Genomic DNA, 21,540 nt, shown 5'->3' with positions numbered 1-21,540 from the left:
ACAGGAGGTCAGAATTTCCCCTTTATACTCTTAGTCCACCTTTCTTTCCAAAGCTTTTGTAGATTGAGTGTGTATATGTGTGTGTTAGGAACCAGGTTTACTCTGTCCCAAAGCAGGACGTTTTCTGTCAGTACTTTTTTTGGTACCCAGTAGGTGGATTTTGTTGAGAAGAGTTTTAAGTCAGTATATCATACTTGTTTCACCAGTGAAATACAGAATCTCAGAATTATTTTAAAGGTTGGGAAGGTATAACCTGTCTCCCATCTTTCAAAGGTAGTTAAAATAGCTGATGTTAATTTTACCCCAATTTTATTTCTGAAAAACAGGAACACATTTTAAGTATTTTTCAAGTCCCTTTGACATATTTTACTATATAATAGTAATAATTTTAAGCAGTGACTAAGCTGCTTAAGACCATGGGCCAGATTTTTTGGGGGAAAAGGGGCACTAAATGGGTTCACTGACTAAAGTTCCTGAAATATAATTGAGATTTTTATCATGTATTTATGTTCTGGAAGGAGATTGCATATTTAGATTATCAAAGGGGTTATTATTCACCTAAAAATTGGGAACTATAGTTACAAAGTATTTTAGGTAATTGGAAATATGTGGCATTGATTTATCGTGATTTTTGTGCTGAAATATGTTTTAATCAATTTTGTAACAATTCTAAACACAAAAGTTAACAAGTACAATACACAGCTTTTTTATTGAAATATAGTTGCTGTACAATATTACATAAGTTACAAGTGTACAGTATAGTGATTCACAATTTTTAACTTAATATGTTTACTTACTTGATCAATTCCCTTGTATGTAACTAGTCTTCTGCCGTATCCCTCTAACTCTTCTCTCCCCATCTCTGATGGAGTATCCTTGCTCACCCCTCTGAAGTGCTATGCCCCGCCATACCAGGCCACTCTTCTTACACAGATGCCCTCCTCATCCTCGTTGGGTTCAGGCCTTCTCCTAGGCCCCTTTGGAAGCCATCCTTATCTTGCAGGCTCTGAGACTCTGCTCTGGACCACTGTGACCCTCCCTCTAGCATGTTCACCTGTCTTTCTCAGCCCCAGATAGTGATTTTTGTACTGAATATTTTCAGGAAGTAAAATGGAAGAAAAAACTGAAATAATTTTGAAGGCTTTAAAAACTAGTATTTAACTGTATTATAGAATTAACTGGCATATGAATAGAAGAAATAATTTTTTATTATGTTAAAAAATTTGATAAAGTTGTAATTTGGGGCTGCCATAGAAAAAAATGACTAAATGGAGATAAAACTTTGGAAAAATTTAGCTTGGAAATGAAAGTTATTTACAGCTGTGTTTAGTGTTGTAGAGGTACCATTTGTTACATTTACATATGTTTTGACAAACTAAGTTTGGAAAACTTTTGGATGGCCTCCAAACTTACTAATAATTGATACAAATAGGTTAATATTTAGGAGGAAGAAGAAAACTTTAGATTTGGGGGCTCTGTCTTACACTGCCTAGAACTCTCAGGTAAGCATTTAATAAACATAAAATAATTGTGCATTTCAAAGAATCAGATGTGAGCATGATTCTTAACTAACTCAAGTTTTTATGATAGGAGACTATAAATTGTTTACTATGTTACAGACGGTAATAATTACAGTAATAGCATAATAGATTTCCATAGCATTCCTGTCATGGTCCTGAGAATAGATTTTAATTGAAGGGTCAGCAATTCAGCTGATATACACTGACTAAGCTGATGATATAAAAATGGAAGTGACCACTTCAACTTTTAAAGGAATTTCCAGGGAAACACACACTACTAATTACAATTTAATTTAATAAATGCTTTAGTAGTATATGTTTAGTATGCTGTGTAAAGAGTTAGGAAAACTATTATTTGGACTTAATGGGGAAAACATCTTACTGCCTGATAGGATAGATTAGAGTCCTGAAGCCAGTAGCTCATATTGTGCTTAAATTTCAAATGTTTTATTTATTTTGGAAATTTTATAAAACAGCTATTTATACTTATGTTTGTTATTTATGTTTTTAGCATACTGTGAAAATCAGCTTCTACATTTAAACTGACTTAAATCTGCCTTATAATACTAAGTACAATACCTGCTAAAGTAAAAAGAATATTGTACTTAACCTAGCTTTAAACTCAAATTTTTGCCACAGATAAGCTTTCTAACCTTGGACAGATCACTTTGAATCTATATCTTCATCACAATAAACATTTACCTGGTCTTTCTACACCACGCATTGCCCTGAAATTTAAAACAAACCGAGATAGCCACATCCCCTAAGAACCTGATGTGTGGGACAAGGGTAGATTGGAGACACTTGGACCATAATACTGTTTCCTATGTGTAACTAGCTATACTTCACAGAGGGCTTGAGATAACTGTGTATATGAATGCACTTTGTACATGTACTCTGTGTGTGTGTGTGTGTGTGTGTGTGGATATATATATATAAAATGTACCTAGTAAATCAATAACTAAATAAAATGTTAATATTAAGCATATATTTATTAGTGTATTTTTACGACCTAAGTTTTAAGATCTAAATACTAAATACCAAGGATGAAGAGAAGATAAAGATCAGGATGGTTGAGAATGATATGGCAGCTAACAGGTTAAATACTTGATTAATCTTTACTTTGAACTGCTTTGGTTGAACTCCTTTGATTATAAACATTCAAGGCACACATGTTGTGCCCTTACCTTACAATTCAGTTTAGATTGCTTGGTAAAACTTTTCTGGTGAGCTTGAGATTTAGCTAATTTGAAAGATGGTTGAGAATTTGTTCTTTTCTTTTCCCCATTGTAAATAAGATTTAGCTGGGTAGCTTGCATTCTCATTAACAAAATTGATTTTTGTACTTGCTATTATGTACATTTCAATAAAGACATGAAGTTTAAGTATTTTGCTGAAGTTACTTATGTGACATCATGAGTCTTAAGAGTACACTTGCTTTATAGTTCCTACAATGTTAAATCCTGTCTCTTGCAAACCTTCTGAGTATCTTATTTTCCCTTGAGTGTGTTAGGTACTTAATGCCAGTGGTATAAAGAGTCTTTGGGATTCTTTTTATCAAAGATTGACAGTAAGACTTTAATTTTGAGTCTCAAAATTAAATTTTTCATATACATTGATGTTTGCTGTTGTTGTTGGATCATGTTTTAATAAATCAGATTTAATACCATTCAACACTTAACAGTAGTATTTCTTGGTTCAGGCCATTATTATAGATAATTTTAGACTAAAGAAGAAATTTCATAAAATCTTAATCATCTAAAAGGCCAAATACACAAAGGAATTAAATGAACTAAGTTTTGATTGTACTAGGTCTGTATTTCTCTGACCCTTTCAGTGAAAATCATCTGGGCTGCCTAATCAGGATGTTCATTCCTAGGAATGTTTCAACAAGAGCTGCCCTTACTCTCCATTCTAAAGTTTAAAGAGTACTGCTCCAAGCATACATTAACGTTCAGGGAAAGGAATCAAATTGTATATTTCTTTGAAATGTAGTTGTGTTTTTTGATATAACAAATATATTAAAATATTCTTCCTGTAGAAACTGTTACTTGTTACAAAATAGTTTTTCATTAGAAATCGTAATAGAGGAGTGGATGGAATTTTTTAAAAAGAGAAAAGGTCTCCATTGTTAATTGTGGTGTATTTTCTCTCTCTTCTACACAGTTGTAATACCATATTTTTATATACTTTCTTTACCTAAAGCTATGGCAGACATTTTCTGATGTCAAATGAGTTTCTAAAAACTAATTTTCAGTGGCTGGTTAATATTATTTTTATGAGTACTACACTCAACCTGTTTTTGTTGTGAACTCTGTGATCCCTGAAAGGTTCCCTTCCTTTCCCCTCTACTACTTTACTGTTAAAAAATATTATTGCAGTGTTTTTCCCTGTGTGTTTGATTCCCTGAAGTAGCTGACGTGCTAAAGATGTGAACTGAAAATTTTATACCAATTTATAGTTACCACAGATGTGTAACTGCTCTTGTTTGTCTCATCATTGCAAATATTGAGTAGAAATCTTTTTAAAATGCTAAATAAAGCAAAGTGACATTGCTAATTTAGCATTGGACGAAGGCTTCTCATTTTAATTTGCATGCCTTTGATAATTGATTTGAAAATTTTTTGTCTAGCTTTTTATTAAGCATAGTTACACCATTAACAATTTCTTTGTTTTATTATGAATGTTATAACCATGCATACTCATATATTTGCATATATATATAAAGAAATACTGGTGAGACAGATTCACATAGTCACCAGTGTGATTCACACAAGCCACTGCTGGTCCTTAAGGTATAAATTTTGGTATGTGAATAGATTTATGGAACTTGAAAGAATTTATGAGTCATTCTAGTTCAGATGATTAAACTTTGTGCACTTGCAAAGCCATTCCTTAGCACCACTTTGTAGAATGAAAAATCAACTCCTTGCTGCTTCTTTTCTATCCACTGGATATTCATGTAAAATAACTTCTTTGCTATGCTCTTATCTCCTTCCTTATATCTCTCTCCTTTTACTTACCCTCAAGTGTGGCCATTGGCCTTAAGCTGCCCTCTAGTTTCACAGAGCCCTCCACTCTGATATTTTGACAAAATACTTACTTTTTATGATTCACAGATTTAAAAACTAGCTCTGTTTCTCTCCAAATTAAACTTCTTAGTTTCCTTAGTGAATACTGGACACAACTAGAAATTAGAGGAAAAGTCTGATCCCCCTCCCCATATGAAAGACTGATAGTATTAATAAGAATACTTGATTTTTGAAAGAGAATATTTAATGAATTAGAATTTCAGGCAATGATGTGAAGAATTTAGAAGAACATGGGGGAGAGAGAACTCACAGACATTTCTATCTGTCCATTTCACCTGTTTCTCAGTTTAGCAGAAGAACTTACAGAAACTTGATAGCCAGCCTAGGAAAGGCTGCAGACCCTAGCCTAAGTAAGGCTGTACATTTTGAGCACAAAATTGTGATAATCCAATTTTGGAATAATTAATCATGAAAAATTTTCCAACTAGGCATTTAGATTTTTCTGGTAACATGAGGATACATTTTAAAAAGGGTAGTTATCCACTTGAACTGGGCTATATAAAGAGTAATTTTATCCTAAGAAATATCATAAACATCCTCCTTAAGGCCTCCCAGCTTTAGATGCATAGCAAGTGCAAACTTTTTGGCTTGTTGAATGAGGTAATTATTGAGTGGCTGTTTAGAATGTTTGCTACTAGCTACACAGCAGAATTATTACTTAGCTCCTAGTGCTGGTGGTCAATCACTGTAATTAGAATAAGTAAACATTGTTTAGATAATTGCAGAGCCAGGACATAGGGAACCTGTTTAGCTTGCATTTTAGGGTTAGCATGGACACAGTTCTGTATGTCAAAGGATGCCCTAATAGATTATGAGGAAATGAAGTAGTCTTATAGTAAATCCCAGATGTATAGACTACCTTGGAAATAATCTGTATCTAATATAATCTAGAATGTTCTTGATAGAATAAATCTTCAGAGATAAGCACATTAAAAAGCAAAGTCTAGCTCCCTCCCTTGATTACATATTTTTATTTACCTCATTTTATAGCCAGATGTAAAAAAAGAATAAATCTTTACTTTTTAAAAATTTCCCTAATTGTTATTATATTTTATATTACAGAAGTCAAATATTTATTCCATCATTTTCTTTTATTAACATTTTTGAACAGAGAGACTGGGGATTGAACCCAGGACCTTTTCATGCTAAGCATGTGCTCTACCACTGAGCTATACCCTACCCCCCAATAAATCTTTACTTTTAAATTTCCCATTCATCACTTCTCACCATTTTCTCTCCTTAATACAAAACTGCTTTTATTAAAGGTCAGTAAAAGGCCTTCTTGTTGTCCCTTAGTCACTTTCCCTTTAACCTCCCATTTGGTATTGTTGACCACTTTTTCCTTGCAGTTCTTTCTCTCTCTCTCTCTTTTTTTTTTTTTTTTTTTGGTGTGTTTGTGTGTGTGATACTTCCTCCTGGTTTATCTGGTTGTTTAGGGTCCTTTCCACAGGCCATCTTTAAATGGTGTAATCTGGCATTTTGCCCACTGTTGTCTTAAACTTACTAGAGTTTCTTAGTTTCATCTGCCTTTCAAATCATTTTGGGAAGCATGTTCCAAATATATCTGGAAATACTTGCCTAAATTCTGGGCTTTAGGTCCTAGGTAGGGTATATTTATCTATTTTGTCATTTCTTAAATGACACTAATGTGCATTCTTTTTAAGAACTCTAGCTTGACACTGTCTCATCTCTACCTCAGTTGAAATTAACATCTGCATCTTCCTAATATGTAACACTTGAGTATTTTTTTAAAGTGTCAAATACTGTGCTAATAAATTTTATTAAAAGAAGCTAATAAAATTCGCACTATACTCATAAAATAAGTATCTTATTGAGATCACATATTGTGGCTGATTTAGGATTTGAATTTGAGTAAAACTGCTTTCAAATCTCAGGAAAAGTGAGAGTAGGAAGGTGAGGAACAGAACAGGAGCACAGTGTGGTCCATAGCCCCTCTCAAGCACTGGACTTTCCTCTTGCCTAAACCCTAGCATAGTTATCCAATGGGAGAGTCCAATGGGGAATATGAAGAGACTTCATTTAGAAGCAGATTTTACATGAGGAGCAGAGTCGAGTGCTGAGAGTTAGAATACCACTGTTCTGGTTCTTGCTTTGTTGCTTAACCAATTGTACTCTTGGCATCAGTCAGCTACTTTCTCTTTGGTTTAGTTTTCTAGTGTTAGAAATTGGTTTGATTTGTATCTCTAAGGACTGTCCCAGTTCTAATGTTCTGAGACTTTACATAGTTTAGCAAGATGGTGTTGAACACATTATATGTGTTTATTACATAGTTTGTGTAATGAAATGGATTTTTCCAAGCCACTGATGATAAAACTGAAGAGGAGCATCTCTTTGTTGTAATTTATGTGCAATTTGCAAATGAAAAATCAAGGTTTAAGCTGCCTGTGAATTTTCTACTTAACTAATATAATATCATTATTTATATTAGTTGCTGTAACTGTATATGATTAAGGAAAATAATTTAACAAAGAATTATACCGTATAATGTCTTAAAGTATGTTTTATGTGTTGAATGTTAATAAATATTTTAGGGGTTGGGTGAAATGATCTAAAGCTGCAAAATTGAGGAGTTGCTAGGTGAAACAAAGATAAGCAGTTTCTTTAATTGTAGGACTTCTCAGAGCCCTTATCTTGGGTTTATGCCCAAGGATCTCAAGGAACTTGACTTTAACTAATTATTGATGTGTGACTTTCTTCAAAGCCATTATGAACAAACATTCATGAGTGTTTCATTCTTAGGCTTGAAATGTAGTATTCTTGAATGATGATGGCATGGCTTTAATGGGCTAGACTTCAGAGATAAAGAGGACATGGGTTATTTTAACCTGATAATGTTAAACTACAGGTATAGTATTAGACTCTAGTTAGTTACTCTTATTCCATAATTTTTATAACGTATTTGGCATCATCGTAAATTGTAAGTATTTCAGTGTTTTGTCTTAACAAGGGCAGAAAAATTTAATTTCAGTTAATTCCCCTTGAAGTTCAGTAAAATAAGGGAATGATAATGACTTTGTTGCAGACCATATATAGTGCATTTCAAAGTCAAATACATGTGAAATAGTCATTAATTTGGATCACTTAACAGATCTTAAAATATTAATTATAAAGAAATATAAAATGCTACAGCTAGTTATTCTGTTTATATTTTATTAAATAATTTTGTTTGCTTAAGCTAGGATGTATATAATTCTGAATTTTGTTATTCTTAAATGTTTCCTAAATAATAATAAATAACTTGATTGAAGTTGTTTCCATAGATTCTTTGTTTAAGTAGAGTTTGAGCTGGTGGGACTGATCATAGCTCTCTATTATTTTGCATTAGCAACACTATTGCTTTCCCTTTAGCAGAGCCAATGAGGAAGAATCGATTGTAGTTATACGTTACCTTGAGAGACTTAGGACAAGGCTGTCTTATGATTAGGATGTCTGACATTTTAGTATGTAAGTAAATATTACTTTATTACAGATAAGTAGGAATTAATAATTTAGTGTCCAAACTCAGGCATAACTTCATTGCATCCAACATTTCTTTTCATGTATTTTGAGGCTAGTACCCTTTAGAATCTTCATATTGCCATCCTTACCCTCCTGGTCTATTCTCAAATGTCTCACATGTTTATTTCCCCTAAAAAAGAAAAGTTTATAAGAATAAACATTTTTATTTTCTAAAAGATGTAAATTCTAAAGACATGTGGTAAAGTGAAGTTCCTTTTTCTCCTTCATTCAGTCCCATTCCCTTTTCATAGTGACAACCATTAAATTAAGTTGTTAGAAGTTTCCTGGCATTTTTCTATAATTTTATATACAGCAGTCATTCCCAGATAGATTTCTTTTTTAATGTAAATGGTACCATGCTATAAATACTGTTCTGTGAATGTTTTTTCTGTATCATTTAGTATTTTTACTTATATTCATGTCAGTACATGAAGTTAACTCATTCTTCAGAGTATGTGTTTATCATGATTTATTCAGTCTGCTATTAATGAACAATTAATGCTTAATTTCATTAAATTTTTAGGCATACATATAAATGCTTGTATAATGTACATTTCTAAAAGTGAAATTGCTGGGCTGGGTCAAAAGGCATATGCATTTAAGTTGTGATAGACTACCAAATTGTTCCTCAGAAAAGCCACACCAGTTTATAGTTTCAAGAGCCACTCTGAGGGTTGATCTATTTTCTTTAGGCTTATTTAGGCACAAGTTTCTCTCTGAACACCACTTTAGTTATCTCAAGTTTTCATAGGTTGTATTCATTTTGTTTGTATTTGAGTTTTTCAGATAAGACTAATTGAGGGGAGTTGCTATTTTATATCTCCATGGGCAGATGGGTTATGTTATTTTGTTATTAATTTTTAATTTCACTGCATTGTAGTCAGAGAATATGATCTGTAGATTTCTGTGTTTTTCATTAGTGATTGATTTTCTTTGTAGCCAAATATATGATCCGATTATGTAAGGGCTCCATAGGTATTTGAAAAATGTTTTTCTCTGGGTAGAAGTTTTGGCATTTATTTTTGAAAATCAAACTTACTGATTATTTAGATCATTTCTAATTTTTAGTCACTTGGTTACTCAGTATTTGAGAGACCTCTTAGCCTTTTACTATGTATGTTCTCTTAGCTCCTCATTGTTTCTGTAAGTTCCATGAGAAATGGAGTTCTGTCTTTTTTGCCCTTTTAATTCCTGTACATAGTAGGTGATTAATAAATATTTGCTGAATTATATTTCATGCAAAGTAGCATGTCATATTTCATCTTGCTCCTTGGGGATATTTTGTATTTGGAATGTGGTATTGTTTTCAGTTTTCAATATGATCTTAACCTTATTTATCAGGATAAGTAAAAGAAAAATTATTAGAGGAAATTCTTATTAGTCAAAATGTTCATGGATTTCTTCTCTGCACGAGACCCAGCTTGTGAATTATATTGATTGTGAAAACACAGCTCTGGTTCCCTTCTCGTCACCAATGAGAGTGTCCCTTCCTTTCTTTAAGAAGTTGTAGGGATTTGTTGTAGGGTTTAAGGCCTCCATGCCTCACACTTGGTCTCTTGTTCAGTGTTGGATTCTCTCCTGTATTCCCTTTAGATTCTCAATCCTTACTTGGCCACCTCACCTTCCTGCTGCTTTCTCTGGATCTCCCATTCAGCATTTAACGCATTCCCTTGTACTGGATTCTTAACTGCTTAATATAGTCCTTCTACTTCTTTGCCCTCAATGAAACTGGGCCCATTTCTCCTACAGCTTATAACTTTCTTAAAGGGGAGCCTTGTTCTCTTCACCTCATGTGCCAAGACAAGAGGGAGATGGTCTCGGTTACCTTGCTTATTGTTGAAACCTCCTGTTCCACTGGGGCCCTGCAGACTAGGAAAAATAGACATCATTTTAGTTCATAGTAACTTACGCTAAAAATTAAATATCAAATTCTAAACTTTAAGAAAAAATAATTAAGATATATTTTCTTTGATATGGCTCCTCTAATTGAGTTTGGATTTGAGGGAGGAAGTGTTTTGAGCTTCCTGTTTTCCTGATTCCAGGATACTATCTATGAAACATAATCAGATTTGATTGGGGGGAGGTAAGAAATAGTACAGTAAATGAACATTTTGATAATAAGAGACATTTGTTTTTAGAATTGTTGATGGGGGAGAGGAAAATGTGTATCTCAAAATTAAGGAAATTGGGCAGTTCTTCTAAGAAAACATTTTACTTTAGATAAATAAATCTAAATAACTTAGAAGTGACTACAAACATAAATGCAAAATGAGAACTAGAGACACCTATTACATGTGAACAATGTTGAACTGGACTCTAAAATTGTCTTTTCCTTGGCCAAATGATACCCTGTAATATTTGTAGTGTTTACTTTGATGAAGATACACCTAGTTAGCGTAGTCATCACTTACACTGTAAATTAGTCTAGAAGAATATAACATAGAGAACAAACTGTTCAGATAGAAAACTTATTTACCTTTAAATTGCAAGTTAGGTGTCTTTCTAGACTTTCACTAATAATTTACTTTGGCATTTTATTAACCTCCATAACTGTTGATAAAGTTTCTTGAAATGTTTGTCTTGATTTTAAGCAAGAGGATTTATCTTTTGTTGGTATAATCAACCTTCAGGGATACCACATAGGAACTGAATCTTAAAGCTTTGATGCATAATTTCACTGTGAGTTGTCTAGGAACGGATGGAAAATAATTTAACTACCTCCTGAGATGTCAAAAATCAGCCATAGCTAAGTTTTTAATTCAGGGTATAGAAGCTACTACTTCATATAGTCAATGTTAAGAGTTTAGATAAAGATAGAGGGAAAAAATTCACTGTGGGAGAAAAAAATCATAAATGAAATACAGTTAGGTATTTTCTGATTTTTAATGAGTATTACAAAAGCAGAAGATCTTTACAGGTTTTGTAATAGCATGAAGTACATATTGTTTAGAATTAAGGGAGCAATCTTGATGATTGTTCCCTAAAAGATAATTGCTGAAAAAAACAAAATGAAACAAACAAAACAGTCTTGTCCCTAAATAGGAAAATCATGAGTCTAAGCTTTCGAGAGTCAGATATATGCTAACTTTATTATGTATTTTCGTTAATATATTTTATTTACTAGCTTTATAGTAACTTGTTTAAATTCCTGTGAGCAGCTGTTGGGGGTTAAAGGAAAGCCTGTAAACATACTGTATCACAGTTTTTCCTCTATGATAGTAAAGGAGGAAAGAAACTTATTGGTGTAAAATCAGCTATGACATATAATTCCTAAATATGAAATTTATGCCTCCCTCCTTTTTAAATTTAGCTGAGGAAATTGATCAAATTCCTTTCCAAGGTAATTATGCCAATAAAGATCAAAGTAGGAAGTAAGCAGCCTAAAATAGAAATGCTAACAATTCTAGGAGCTTAAAAGATGGTTTCAGTTTGTATTTATAAAGCAGTTTCAAAGTTTGACTTTTCTTTTAATGTGTGCTCAAAAGGTTATTGTAGGTATGATGAAAAAGGCTGCTTCTAAGGAAATATATTGTAAACTGAATAGAGGGAAATTTACTTGTTTCCTATACATTCAGAGAAAAAGCACACCCTTTTTTCTCTATGGGAAGATCAGAAGGATCATATTATTCTTACGCTTTCCTAGGCTTTCACAATTTTACATTCCTACGTACTTGACCAAGAGTGGTCTATTATTGCCAGAATTCTCAGAGCCCTGCGTTTGAGAATGCTATTTCCTCTTCATGTTTATCTTAAATTTGTTCACTGTGTTTTTCCTCTTTTCTCTTTCTAAAGCAACTCCCACATCCCCATTTATCTCTTTAAAATTTTTTCTTTGTAATTTTTCCTTCTGTGTTCATAATTTAAATTCAGCTCACCTAACGGGTCTCATACATTATCATGCAATTCTATGTGAATTTTGTGTATGAGATTCTCATATATACATTTTTCTTCAGTGTTAATTGCTGCAACTTTTTGGAGAAATTATCTGACAGTGTTTATCAAAGTTGAAAATACACATATTCTCTGAATCCAAGATCTCATTTCTGGGAGTTTATGTAACAAATGGAAATAACAGTATACAAAGATATACACAAGATAACAGTACATAAAGAGAGAGAGAGAGATCTTTTTATTAAAGCATGATTTATAGGTGCAAAAGATTTGGAACATCTTGCATGTGCATTAATAAGGAAAAGATGAATAAATTATGCCTAATGTGGAATACTGGACACCTATTAAGAATAAGTTTTTATTTGAAAGGCTGTCCATGATGTGTTCATTTCTTAAAAAAGATAAAATGCATGGGATGAGTCAGTTTTTCCTGTTTGCTTGTATTTGATCCATTCATATACATGCTATTTATATTTGTGAAAGAGAAAGTTTGGAAAGATACACCAAACTGGTAAGTGAGGTTATTTTGAGAATTGAAAGAATTAATTTGGAAGATATTCAAGGAGAAAATTACTTTTACTTTTTATTGTTGAATTACACAAGCATCTATAGCTTTTAAAATTTAATAGTTGAATTCTAAAATAGATTAGAAAGAATATATATACACATGTGTATTACTTTTAAAATTGAAAAAAATTCAACATAGATGTAGAGCTTCAATTATCAATTCATGGCAGTCCTCCAGTCCCCCATACCTCCAGTTTTTATATGTGTGGTAAAATGTACATGACACACTACCATTTTAACCACTTTTAAGTGTACAATTCAGTGCCATTAAGTATTTTCACATTGTTGTGCAACTGTCACCACTGTCTAGCTCCACAAATTTTTATTAGCCCACACTGGAACTTTGTACCTGTTAAACAGTAACTCTCCACTCGCCAATCCCTGGTAGCAGTTCTACTTTGTCTCTTAGAATTTGTTCTTGTTAACTTCATATAAGTGTAATCATACAATATTTATCCTTTTGTGTCTGGCAAATTTCACTTAGTATAGTGTGTTCAAAGTTCACCCTTGCTATGTGTCAGAATTTCATTTCTTTTTAAGGCTGAAAATACACCATTGTATTTTTATAATACATTTTGTTTATTCATTCATCTGTCTGTTGACATTTGAGTTTTTTCCACCTTTTGATTATTGTGAATAATGCTACTACGAACTTGTGGTGTACAGTCATTCAGTCCCCTACTTTCAGTTCTTTTGGGTATAAACCAGAAAGAGGTAGAATTATGGAGCCATATGGTTTTCCTATATTTAAATTTTTGAGGACTGTCATACCATTTTTTAGAGTGGCTGTGCCATTTAACATTTCTACCAGCAATGCACAAGGCCTTCAATTCATCCACCTTCACCAACACTTGTTTTTTATTTTTGGGGTAATATCCATCTTAATGGATGTAAAGTAGTAAGTACCATTGTGGTTTTGATTTGCATTTCCCTAGTGACTAGTTATGTTGGGCATATTTTAAAATGCTATTAGTATATTGTCCTTGGAGAAATGTCTGGTCAAGTCCATTTTTAAATTGGGTTGTTTGGCTTTTTGTTTTTGAGTTGTAGTACCTTATATATTGTGAATATTTATCCGTTATCACATTTATGATTTGCAGATATTTCCTTTTATTCTGTGGGTTGTCTTTTCATTCTGTTAATAGTGTTCTTTGATGACACACAAGGTTTTTAATTTTGATGAAGTCCAATTTATTTATTTTTCTTTTAATGCCTATATTTTGATTCAAGAAATGGTTCAAGAAATAATTGCCAAATCCAGTGTCATTAAGCTTTCCCCCATGTGTTCTTCTTAGAGTTTATAGTTTTAGCTTTGATCCAGTTTGAATTAATTTTTATCATGGTGTATAGTATGGATCCAACTTCATTTTTTTGCATGTGGATATTCTCTTTTTCCAGCATCACTTGCTGCAAAGACTGTCATTTCCCTATTGAATGGTTTTGACACCCTTGTCAAAAATCATTTGACTATGCAAGCGTTTATTTCTGGACTCTTTTTTCTATTTCATTGTTTTATTTGTCTGTCTTTATGCCACACCACACTATTTTGATTACTATAGCTTTTTAGTAAGTTTTGAAGCCAAGAAGTGAGCCTTCTAAGTTTGTTTTCATTTTCCAAGACTGTTTTGACTATGTGGGGTCCCTTAAGATTCTATTTGATCTTTAAGATGAGTTTTTCTATTTCTGAAGAAAAAAGTCATTGGGATTTTAGTACGAATTGAGTTGAATGTGTTGATTGTTTTAAGTTGTGTTGTCATTATAGTAGTATTAAATCTTCCACTCCATGAACATGAGATATCTTTTCATTAGGTCTTTAATTTCTTTCAGTGATGGTTTGTAGTTTTCAGTGTACAAGTCTTTAGCCTCTTTGGTTAGGTTTATTACTAAGTACTTAACTTTTCATGCTGTTGTAAATGGACTTACTTTCTCAGTTTCTGTTTGGGATTGTTCATTATTGTGCAGAAACACACACATGTGTATTGATTTTGTATCCTGCAACTTCCCTGAATCCATTTATTACCTCTAACTCTGTGTGTGTGTGTGTGTGTGTGTGTGTGTGTAGGCTCTTTAGGATTTTCTACATGTAAGATCATACCATCTGTTAAAAAGATAATTTTATTTCTTCCTTTCCAACTTGAATGCCTAATATTTCTTTTTCTTGCCTAATTTCTCTGACTACTTATTGTGTAGAAGAGGTGAAAGCTGACATTCTTGTCTTGTTCCTGATCACAGAGGAAAAGCCTTCAGCCTTTCACATTGACTATGATGTTAGCTGTGGAGTTTTCATACATGGTCATTATTATAGTGAGATAGTTCCCTTCTATCTGTAATTTGTGGAGTTTTTTTTTTTTTAATCATGATAGGATGTTGAATTTTGTCGTATGCTTTTTCTGCATCAGTTGAGATGATCATATGGTTTTCCCCCTTCATTCTGTTGATGTGGTGTATTACATTGATGGATTTTTGTATGTTGAACCATCATTTATTCCAGGAATAAATCTTGCCTGGTTATGGTATATAATCCTTGTAATGTTTTCTATTGAATTATGTTTGCTAATACTTTGTTGAGGATATTTACATTAATATTCATCAGGGATTTTAAACTATAAGTTTCTTTTCTTGTAGTGTCTGTCTTGCTTTGGTATCAGGATAATGCTGGCTTAGAATGAGTTTCTGTTTCCTCCTTTCAATTTCTTGAAAGAGCTTGGAGAAGATTGGTTTTAATTCTGATTTTAATGTTTGTGATGCCATCTAGTCTAGGGCTTTTTTGAGGTAGGGGGATGATTACTGATTTAATCTCTTTACTAGTTATAGGTCTGTTCAGGTTCTCTATTCCTTTATGATTCAGTCTTATTAGGTTGTCTGTTTCTGGGAATTTGTCCATTTCATATGCATTACCCAATTTATTGACATAGTTATTAATAGTACTCTCTCTTTTTTTTTTTTTTTTTTTTTGAGTAGAGGTAGATTTATTTGGAGAGATATGTACTTCATAGACAGAGTGCAGGCTGTTTTAGAAGGAAGGAGAAAGGCCACAAGGTCTGCAGTTGGGTGTTTAAAGTAAAACTAGTTACTCCATAGGCAGAATGTGGTCCATCTCATCAGAAGGGAGAGTGGCCAGTAGTACAGTCTTATACTTCTTTTTGTTTCTGTAAAAGCAGGAGTAATATTCACAATTTTCTTTCTGATTTTAGTAATTTGAATCTTTCTTTTATTCTCAGTCTAGCATTTCCTTTCTTTTTCTGAATTTGAGTTTAGTTTGTTCTGTTTTTTAAGTTCCTTAAGTTGTAAAGTTAGATCGTTGATTTCAGATCTTCATTTTTATGTATATGTTTACAGTTATAAATTTTCCTCTAAGCAATGATTTTTCTGTATCTCATACGTTTTGGTATGTTGTGTTTTCATTTTCCTTTGTTTCATGGTATTTCCTAACTTACCTTGTGATTTCTTATTTGACCTATTAGTTGTTTGAGTGTATTGTTTAATATCCTCATATATATTAATTTTTCTGTTTTCTTTCAGTTATTGATTTCTAGTCTCATTCCCTTGTAAAAGGAAAAAACCCTCTGTTATCAATCTTTTATCTTCTATCTGGTTCTTCTGTCCATTTTAAAAAGTGGAATATTGAACTCTATTATTATTATTGTAAAATTGTCTATTTTTCCCTTCAAAATTCTGTCAGTGTTTGCTTTATATATTTTGGAGCTCTGAAGTGTGGTGTATATATGCTTATTCTTCTAATATCTGCTTCATGAACTGACCCTTTTGTTGATATATAATGTCCTTCTTTGTATCTTATAACAAACAATTTTTTACTTAAGTATGTTTTGTCTGATACGGGCATAGCCACCTCACCTGTTTTGGTTACTGCTTACTTGGAATATCTTTTTTCTCCTTTTACTTTCAACTTGTATGTGTCCTTAGATCTAAAGTCCTTAAATCTTACAGATAGCATATAATTGGATTGTATTTTTTAGCCATTTTGGCAGTCCGTGCCTTTGATTAGGGAGTTTGATCCTTGTACATGTAATTACTGATAACTGAGAACTTAGTTTTGTCATATTGTTGTTTTATGTGTGTCTTACAGCTTTTAAATATATCATTCCCTGCTTTACTGCCTTCTTTTGTGTTTAGCTGATGTTTTATAACATCACTTTTTGATTTCCTTTCTTATTTCCTTATATATTCTATAGATACTTTCTTTGTGGTTATCATAGAGATTGTATATAAATTCTAAGTTATAAATAATTTTATTTGAACTTGTACCAGTTTAACTTTTGGGGGGGTAATTAGGTTTCCTTATTATTTTTAATTAAAAAGAAATTTGTTTTAACAGAGGTACTGGGAATTGAACCCGTGCATGCTAAGCATGTGCTCTACCCCTGAGCTATACCCTCTCCCCCAGTTTAACTTAAATTACATATACAAACTATACAGCCCTCCATACACTTTTTTAAAACATTTTTTTATTCAGTTATAGTCATTTTACAATGTTGTGTCAAATTCCAGTGTAGAGCACAATTTTTCAGTTATACATGAACATACATATATTCATTGCCACTTTTTTTTTTTTCGCAGTGAGCTACCACAGATCTTGTATATATTTCCCTGTGCTATACAGTATAATATTTTTTTATCTATTCTACATTTTGAAATCCCAGTCTGTCTCTTTCCACCCACCCCTTTGGCAACCACAAGTTTGTATTCTATGTCTATGAGTGTTTCTATTTTGTATTTATGTTTGGTTTTGTTTTTTTAGATTCCCCATATGAGTGATCTCATATGGTATTTTTCTTTCTCTTTCTGGCTTACTTCACTTAGAATGACATTCTCCAGGAACATCCATGTTGCTGCAAATGGCATTATGTTGTTGGTTTTTATGGCTGAACTGTATTCCATTGTATAAATATACCACATCTTCTTTATCCAGTAATCTGTTGATGGACATTTAGGCTGTTTCCATGTCTTGGCTTTTGTAAATAGTGCTGCTATGAACATTGGGGTGCAGGTGTCTTTTTGAAGTAGGGTTTCTCCTGGATATATGCCCAGGAGAAGGATTACTGGGTCATACGGTAAGTCTATTCCTAGTCTTTTGAGGGATCTCCATACTGTTTTCCATAGTGGCTGTACCAAACTGCATTCCCACCAGCAGTGTAGGAGGATTCCCTTTTCTCCACAGCCTCTCCAGCATTTGTCATTTGTGGACTGTTGAATGATGGCCATTCTGACTGGTGTGAGGTGATACCTCATTGTAGTTTTGATTTGCATTTCTCTGATAATTAGTGATATTGAGCATTTTTTCATGTGCCTATTGATCATTTGTATGTCTTCCTTGGAGAATTGCTTGTTTAGGTCTTTTGCCCATTTTTGGATTGGGTTGTTTGGTCGTTTCTTATTAAGTCGTATGAGCTGCTTGTATATTCTGGAGATCAAGCCTTTGTCGGTTTCATTTGCAAAAATTCTCTCATTCCGTAGGTTGTCTTTTTGTTTTACTTATGGTTTCCTTTGCTGTGCAGAAGCTTGTAAGTTTCATTAGGCCCCATTTGTTTATTCTTGCTTTTATTTCTATTGCTTGGGTAGACTGCCCTAGGAGAACATTTTTGAGATGTATGTCAGATAATGTTTTGCCTATATTTTTCCTCTAGGAGGTTTATTGTATCTTGTCTTATGTTTAAGTCTTTGATCCATTTTGAATTTATTTTTGTGTAAGGTGTAAGGGAGTGTTCTAGCTTCATTGTTTTACATGCTGCTGTCCAGTTTCCCCAACACCATTTGCTGAAGAGACTGTCTTTATTCCATTGTATTTTCTTGCCCATTTTGTCGAAGCTTAGTTGACCAAAAGTTTGTGGGTTCATTTCTGGGCTCTCTATTGTGTTCCATTGGTCCATATGTCTGTTTTTGTACCAATACCATGCTGTTTTGATGACTGTTGCTCTATAGTATTGTCTGAAGTCTGGGAGAGTTATTCCTCCAGCCTCTTTCTTTTTCTTCAGTTATGCTTTGGCAATTCTAGGTCTTTTGTGGTTCCATATAAATTTTATTATGATTTGTTCTAGTTTTGTGAAATATGTCCTGGATAATTTGATAGGGACTTCATTAAATCTGTAGATTGTCTTGGGCAGTATGACCATTTCAACAATATTAATTCTTCCAATCCAAGAGCATGGAATATCTTTCCATTTTTTAAAGTCTTCTTTAATTTCCTTAATCAATGTTTTATAGTTTTCCATGTGTAAGTCTTTCACCTTGGTTAGATTTACTCCTAGGTATTTTATTACTTTGGGTGCTATTTTAAAGGTGATTGTTTCTTTACTTTCTTTTTCTGTTGAATCATTCCATACGCTTTTTTGTTAGTGATTTCACAAATTGTATTTTTAAACATTGTATATTCATTAACATACACTTATAATTTTTTATTCATTCATCTTTTATGTCTTATAGAAAATATAAAGTGGAGTTAGAAACCACAATTACAATAATACCAGTTTTTATATTTTTCCATGTATTTACTTTTTTGGGGATCTTTATATCTTTATATGGCTTTGAGTTATTGTCTAGGGTTCTTTCATTTCAGTTGAAGGAATCCCTTTAGCATTCCTTGTAGGGGATGTGTAGTGGTAATGAATTCCCTCAATTTTTGTTATCTGGAAATATCTTAATTTCTACCTCAGCTTTTAAGCACAATTTTGCCAGATAAAATTCTCATTTGACTTCTGTATCATCAAATTGCCTTCTGGCCTCGATTTCTACTGAGAAATCAGTTGCTAATCTTATTGATGATTCCTTCTATGTGGTAGGTTATTTCTCTCTTGATGCTTTCAAGATTCTTTTTGTCTTTGGTTTTCATTGATTTGATCATGATGTGTCTCAGTATGGGTCATTGTGGGTTTATCCTACTAGAAGTTCTGTGAGATTCTTGGATTTGTAGATTCATGTGTTTCTTCAGATTTGGAAAATATTGGTGATTTTTTTCCTTCAAACAATCTATTTGACTCTTTCTCTTTTTCCTTCTGAAACTCCCATAGTATATATAATGGTTCAGTCGGTGTTCCATGGGTCTTTAGGCTGTGTTTACTTTTTCTTTATTCTTTTTTCTCCTTAGACTCAATAATTTTAATAGTCCTGTCTTCATGTTTGCTGATTCTTTTTTCAACATGCTCAATTCTGCTGTTGAACCTCTCGTGAATTTTTCCATTTATTGTATTTTTCAGATCCAGAATTTGGGTTTTGTTTGTTTGTTTGTTTTGCTTATTTGTTTTGTTACACAATTTCTGTTTCTCTGTTAGGTTCTAATTTTGTTCTTACGTTGTTTTCCTGATTTCCATCAATTATTTGTCCATTTTGTTCTTCAGCTCTTTGGAGATATTTAACACAGCTATTTTAAAGTCCTCATCTAGTGAGTTCACTATCTGTACTGCTTCAGGGATGGTTTCTGGGAATTTGTTTCATTGTTTTCTGTGGGCTGTGTTTTCTTGTTTCTTTGCATGCCTTGTGATTTTTTTGTTGTTACTAAAAAATGTACATTTGAGAAAAGTCACCCTTCCCCATCTTTGCAGACTTGGTCATATGTTAAGGGCAGATTTCTGATGCATGCTCTGAACCTAGAGATCCAGCCTAAAGTGAAAGTTTAATGCTTTCTCAGGACTTTTCTGAGCATGCATATTGCCTGGTCTTGCATGTAGCTTTCTCGTTCCCCCTGTATGCATGACTTCTTTTGACTGTCTTAATTCTCCAAGGAGTTTCACCCCAGCTTCTCCTCAAGGCCTTAGGTAGTCTGTTGTATTTATCCACCCATAATCTTTTATTCCAGGCATTTGCAGGTTTGTAGTCCTCCTTCACTTTCACCAGTGGTGCCAGTGCTTCTCCCACCTGAAATCCCAGTTAGGTGAGACTAGTCCTTTAAGTTACAGTCCCAGAGGGGTTGGAATCTTTTAAGTCAAGTCTGCTCTATTCCTTCCAGTTTGAGGGAAGGATTGGGAACTGGGCTGCCACCTCCTTGAGACCCAGACATAGTATAGAGAAAGTAATGCAAGAGCAAATAAAAATGCTTGAAATTCTTACTGTTTTTCTCATGGTATTCTGATTGGGTATTTGCTTGGTTGCTGGAGACCTTTGACTTTTTTTCCAGCGCTCCTATAAGCTTAATTCAGCAAATACCTAGATGTCTTGATATTTTTGTGAGGGCTTGAAACTTCCTATTCTGCTATTATGTTGACAGCACTCAAGAATAGTTTTTAAATTATGGAAATAATGCAAATTTAGTGAAGGAAATTTAGGGCACACAGAAATGTAGAAGGCTAAGAAAAAAAAATCTCACCTACAGTTTTTCTTTATAGCAGCTATTAGCATTTTGATGTGTTACCTTTCAGGATTCTTCTTTTTTTTTTCCTTTCCTTCATCTCTCCTTTAATTTTGTCCTACTTCCTTTTATTCCCCCACCCCTTACTGCTAAAAATAAATCAATAAACTTAAATGTATAAAATAAGGTCTAAACACACTTTTAGTCAGTACAGTGTTAATATTTGAATACAATGTACTTTAACATTCAACATCCAAAAACATTTTTATAAGTACCCCAATTTTTCATTTAAGCTTCTAATGGAAGTGTTATAAATATTTCTGATTATCCCCAATTGCTTTGATTTTATTTTAGTTTTTCCTCCTTTATTCAAGGCTTAAGGGTTTAGAAAGAAGCTATAACATATTTTCCTGTGACTTAGAAATTTCTGGAATTTTTACGTCTAGAAAAGGTGGCATCACGTCATTCAAAGGGAGTAAGCCCAGACCATCTAGAATGGCTTTTACCTTTGTTGAGAGCCAGTGTAGAAAGAACTCAGCTTAGACTTAGAAATAGTAAGGTTAATATTGTGATAACAGTTATTTAGGCTAATGATGGCTATTAAACTAACTGAACTATTAACAGTATGTATATTCTTTAACCTAGTGCCATA

At 33.0% G+C, this 21,540-nt stretch overlaps 1 protein-coding gene across 2 annotated transcripts in view; it reads left to right on the top strand.

The window, feature by feature from the left end:
* Nucleotides 1-21,540, top strand: part of SEPTIN7 (septin 7) — a 70,461-nt gene that overhangs the window by 8,198 nt on the left and 40,723 nt on the right. The gene's annotated exons all lie outside the window — the stretch shown is intronic.

Source organism: Camelus dromedarius, chromosome 7 (genome assembly GCF_036321535.1).
Source record: "Camelus dromedarius isolate mCamDro1 chromosome 7, mCamDro1.pat, whole genome shotgun sequence".
NCBI classification, from domain to species: domain Eukaryota; kingdom Metazoa; phylum Chordata; class Mammalia; order Artiodactyla; family Camelidae; genus Camelus; species Camelus dromedarius.
Note: the sequence above shows the minus strand (reverse complement) of the source record. Positions and strands in the feature narration are given on the sequence as shown.